The 5,651-nt window shown below is 45.6% G+C and overlaps 1 protein-coding gene across 5 annotated transcripts in view; it reads right to left on the reverse strand.

Moving 5' to 3' along the window:
- The window catches only part of Pcyt1a (phosphate cytidylyltransferase 1, choline, alpha), a 48,161-nt gene extending 42,747 nt beyond the window's left edge, over positions 1–5,414 (reverse strand). For 2 of the 5 annotated variants that reach the window (XM_005383124.2, XM_013513398.1), the window contains exon 1: positions 5,313–5,414. The gene's annotated coding sequence lies outside the window, so the exon portion shown is untranslated. The other 3 variants (XM_005383127.2, XM_005383125.2, XM_005383129.2) reach the window with 3 other exon arrangements.
- Between the last annotated feature and the right edge of the window lie 237 nt (positions 5,415–5,651).

Below are 5,651 nucleotides of genomic sequence, written 5' to 3' on the forward strand. Positions count from 1 at the left end.
ACCAAAAATAAATAAATAAATAAATAAATAAATAAAAAGGTGAATCTCACAACATAAAGATTAGTTTTAAGCAAGACCTCAGTGATAACTCCAATATTTGATGCCTGTAAATTGCCACATCTAAGATCTTAGCTCTGAACTAGATCTTTTCCCTCTAATTTCTCCAAAGAAATCCTTCTCAATAAACACTGAATGGGCACTTGCTCTGAGCCAGACCCTGGTAACTGCTGCAGCAAAATAAAACCTATACTTGGGTCTGACCACACAGCAGGATATTTCAGGAAAGTGACACTCCTAAACACCACAAAGGAACATCTGTACCAGTTCTTAACATTTGGGAGAAGTTTCCTCTGCCACTATTATGTCAGACGATTCAGTGAGCAAACCCTATATTTGGAATGTACTCTTCCTAAAGTGGATGATTATGGTACTTGGTTCTCTTACGTAGTTGATGATAGGATTCAGGAAGTCTATGAATTTGGACCCCCAAAAGTTATATATCTATTTGCACTAAGCTCAGATGAATTTGCCATTTCGTTCAGTTTGGAACATGAGCCACAGCAGCAATAGATTTAGTAGACAAACATACTTTGCCACCAAGAGAAATAATAGATATTTTCATATATACCTGCTACAATTATCATGAAATAGTTTTAAACCCATGATTTTAATTTTAACATACTATAGCTCTAAGACCTACTGATAGACAGTAAACATTATTAACTGTGCAAGTAAAAGTACATACAGTGTTATATCCTACACTTAAAGAATTTTTGAGCCAGGTGTGTTGGCACATGCCTGTAACCCCAGTACTCTGTGAGAACGAGGCAGGAGGATTGCAAGTTTGAGCCCAGCCTAGATACCTGAGTGACTTAGTGAGATCCTCTCTCAGAATAAATTTTGAAAAATGGTAAGGTTATAACTCAGTGCAAAGGCCCTGGACTCAGCCCCCAGTACCACAGACACACACGCATTGTTTTTGATAGCTGTATTTCAATATGATTGGTTGGTTTCCTTTATAACTCTATGCATTTTTGCATATAAAAATCACTGTCCTAACTGGGAATGGTGTCACATGCTTATAAACCCCAGCTACTAGGGAGAACTGAGAATGGGATACCATGTCTGAGGCCAGCCTGGGCAACTCAGTGAGACCCTGTCTCAAAATAAAATTAAAAAGAGGGCAAGGGATGTAGCTTGATGACAGAGTGTTTGCTTAGCATGTGTGACGCCCTGGATTCAATGCCTAGCACTACACATACACCTACACACACACACTCTATCTCTCTCTCTCCAAAATCCACACGGTCCACTGTACTGCCAAAAGGGTCATGATATGAAAAAAGATTAATTCCCTTGTTCTTCAGCCAAAAAGCAAGCAAACATCACATCTGAGGGAAAAAAAAAAAGTCACATCTAAGGTAATTCTCTGTAAATTTAAGAAAACAAACTACCAGTTTTCCCTTGAGGATCATCCACTCGCTCTCTTCTCTAACACACAGCCACAACCGTGTATCACTGTTTTTAGCAGCCCTCACTTCAAAACCGGTTTGCCAACAGTTGTGTATGTGATTAACAGCTCGGTAAATCCGTGGGTTCCCACAGAGCATTGGCAGTCATTCTAGTTCAAACATAGAAAGCATCGAGCTAATATAACTTTCTGCTTGTGATTACAAGAGAGCTACCAAGAGAGAGGGAAGATTAAAAAAAAAAAGCCTGCTCTATACCTACCTACTAATGTGGTTTGCAAACAGTAAAAGAGACAACTCAATTCCATATATGTGGGGAATCTAAAATAACAGAAAGCAGTCATGCTTCTTATGATCATAGAGTAAATAATGTTAATGTCATGTAAACCTGGGACTGCTGAATCCAAAGCTCTATCTGATCATACCATTCTCCTTTAAGGAACCCTATTTCCAAAAAGGAGGTCCCCAGAAAAATAAAACCCCACCTGTTTATGCAAGATGAATCACAGGCTGAGGGGTAAACAAAGTTCATTCTTACCAATCAAGCTTTCAGATTGGTTTTCAAGAGAATGTGCAAAGGGTCTCAGTAAAAAGAATCATTTCATTCAGCCAACACAAAGGATCCCAGAGAAAGTGAGTCTCCAAATAGTCTACAGTCTATTACTACAAAAACTCTTGAGTGGTTCCTTTTGGTTACGCAGAATGTAAGTCAAGTAAACATCTGGTCTAGACAAAAATGTAAGGAAGCACTTTTTAGCCAAAGGCTGTCCTCCACTATCAGCAGCTCATTCACATTTCAAAACCATTCTTAATTCTCTTCCTGTATTACAAAGTGTGTGAGTGCGTAGGGGTCACGGATGACTACAAAGTAATCAGATTAACAGAGTATGTGATAAAATGATCTCCCACTTCTTTCATTGGACTTTTTTTCTTTTGATTTTTTGAGATGGGGTCTCGCTATGTAGTTCAGGCTGTCCTTGAACTCACTATGAAACCCAGGCTGGCCTCAAACTCATGGCAGTCCTGCCTCAGTCCAATGCTAGGGTTACAGGTATGTGCCACCATGCCCGGCTTTATTGGATTTTTTTTTTAAAACCCTGGGTGGTATAATCAATATAGTGCCTTTTACAAAAACTGTAAGAGGGCAGGGAAGCTGGGCGTGGTGGTGCACCCCTGTAATCCCAGCACTCAGGACACTGAGGCAGGAGGATCCTTCCAAGTTTGAGACCAGCCAGGGCTACAAAGTGAGCTCAAGGCCAGCCTGAACTGCATAGCGAGACCCTGTCTTTAAAAAGACAAAAGAAAAAGAAAAAGAAAAAAGAAGGCTGGGGATATAGCTCAGAGGCACAAGTGCCTGCCTGGCAAGTGCAAGGTCTGAGTTCAATTCCCAGTACAAAAAAAAAAAAAAAAAAAAAAAACCCTAAAGACTATAAGAGAGGAGGAAGTAATGCTGGGAGTTGTAGCACACACCTATAATCCCAGCATGAGAGGCTGAGGCAGGAGGATCACCGAAAATTGAAGGCCAGCCTGAACTACATAGTAAGACACTGTCTCAAAAAAAAAAAGAAGAGAGGAGGAAATAGTAACTTTTCTAAATTTTTTTAATATTTTACAGTACTAGGAATTGAAACCAGAGCTTTTGCATTGAACTACATCCCCAGCCTTTTTAAAATTTTTATTTTGAGACAGAGTCTTGGCCAAGTTGTTAAATTACCCAGGCTGGGCTTGAATTTTTGATCCTCCTACTTCAGCCTCCCAGATGGCTGGGATTACAGGCCTCAAGCCAGCTGGGCTGTAACACTCAATTTAGTTAATTTCAACTGCATCAGGAACAGCCCTCATGACAGGGAAGAAGTAGGAAATACAATCAGCAGCTAAACTGCCTGAGTTACCTACAGCGTGGAGCCATCCCCATAATGTCAGGCTTAGCCTCCAGTACACAAGTCAAGGAGCTGGGTGGCCAAATACCTGAAAGCCTCTTCCGTGGGCCTCCCCAGTCACCACTATTCACACTCCCAGCATCTCCCCTTTGTCCCCTCTCTTCCCTGTGATGGTCATTATCTGTCTGCCATGGTCACTGCACCAAATCCCAGTCTCTGTATCTTTTTACTAGCAATTCCATGTACTTGCACAATCAGTAAATGTTAAGACTGAACAGAATCTGAAGGTCATATCTCCCTACCTCCCCTTTATTCTTGGCAGAATATTTTCTGTTTCTATCTACAATTCCTTTCCCAAGCCTTGTTCCTAACACCAAAGTTCCCCCCTTCTCAACGCCTATTCCTAGAAGTCTCTCCTAATGCAGCTCCTAAATCTGTACTGCATCTATACATGTCACTGTCTCTATTTCAATATCACTTTTTTTTTTGAGACAGGGTCTCACTGTGCAGTTCAGGTTGGTCTTGCACTCACGATGTAGTCCAGGCTGGCCTCGAATTCCACAACAGGCTCAATATAACTCCTGCCTCTCCTAACTAAAATCTATGCCCCAAACATAGATTCCACTTTTCCAGCTGCTTCGCTGTACTGCCAAACCATAGAATCATTATTATTATTATTATTATTTTTTTTTTTTTTTTTTTGGTGCCAGGAATAGAACTCATTACCTCGGGCTTTCCAGTCAGGCACTGTGCCCTTGAGCTATATCCCCGGCCCTAGAATTATTACATTTTACGTGGGGGAGGGGGTTATTTCAGAAGCCTGGGTGTGGTGGCTCATTCCTGTAATCCCAGCACTGGAGAGGCTGAGGTAGGAGGATCCCTGAGAGTTCCAAGCCAATCTGGGCTATAAAGTGAGTTCAAGATCAGCCTGAACTGCAAAGCAAGACCCTGTCTCAAAAAACTAAAAAAACAAACAAAACAAAAACCCTCAGAAAGCCGGGCGTGGTGGCTCATTCCTGTAATCCCAGCACTTGGGAGGCTGAGGCAGGAGGATCTTTGCGAGTTCTAAACCAGCCTGCACTACAAAGTGAGCTCAAGGCCAGCCTGAACTGCATAGAGAGACCCTGTCTCAACAAAACAGAACAAAACAAAAACCAGAATCCGATGAAATGTTTCTCAGGCTTCTTTTTAAAAAACTACGTTTAACTTCATACATTTTAAGATGTACAAAACCCAACTGAAACACATTTCATGAAATACACTTATGTGAACACACTAAAAATTTCTATCCTATTCCATTTCTGTATTTAAGAAAAACCCTCAGGCGCCGTCCATAAAATTGATTTCACAACCCAGCAATAGGCTAGAACTCATAGTCTGGGAGACGTTAATCCAAACTTCGCACCGTGTTGAGTCTGTAACTCAGGGTGAAGGTTAAGAGTCCCGGCCCCCGGAAGCCATCCCCGCAGTGAAACTCGGGTCTGCCTGCTAAGTCCACGGAGCGCCGCTGCCGCCCGCTCACGGCCGCTCGGCCCCGCGCCGCGCCCCCCGGGTACCGATCCCAGGCTCTCCGCCACGCCAGCCCTCTCGGTCCGCGCTCGCTCGCAGGCGCTGCCCCATGGTCTCGGTCACAGCCCCCTTACAGTCCCATCCATTGATCAGTGTCCTCGAGTCACCGCCCCGTGGTCACGGTCCCCTGGAAGCCACCGCCTCGGGCATGGTCCCGTCGCAGCCTCGGCCTCGAGCTCCCCTGCGTCCGCGTCCTCCGCACTCCCAGCCCCAGGGTGGCGGAGCCTCGCGAGCAGCTCCCCCTGGGTCACAGTCCCCTGCTGTCACTGTCCCTAGGTCACAGTAGCCTCTCAGCCCGTGCTGCACACTTACTCTTGCTGCCACCTCGCGGCCCCTGCCCCGCGGTTCCTCCCCTCCAACTGGCCGCAGGCACATGCACACATTGGGTCCTCACCAGCACTTCGCGCTCCGCGGGGCCTGCGCCCTACGATCTCCTCCCAGCGCCGCGTCAGGGACTGGGGAAGCTGAGGAGGTTGCGGGGAGACGCCCGGACGAGGCAGCTGACGGAATAGCGGCAGGAAGTCCCGCCCACCGCCTGCCCTCCTGTCAATCCGGCCGCGACTTCTCCCCGGAAACCACTGTCCTCCACGCAGTAGTTCCGCTTCTCCAGAAGCCGGAGGAGTGTGTGGAGGGACCGAGCGGAAGACTGAGACCTGCGGTGGGCGGTGAAGGATCTGTCTCCACCCAGAGGCGGAGCCCGAGCCGGAGCCGGAGCCGGAGCCCGGGCTGGAGC

Source organism: Chinchilla lanigera, unplaced genomic scaffold, assembly GCF_000276665.1.
Source record: "Chinchilla lanigera isolate Chin_1 unplaced genomic scaffold, ChiLan1.0 scaffold00019, whole genome shotgun sequence".
In the NCBI taxonomy this organism is placed as follows: Eukaryota; Metazoa; Chordata; class Mammalia; order Rodentia; family Chinchillidae; genus Chinchilla; species Chinchilla lanigera.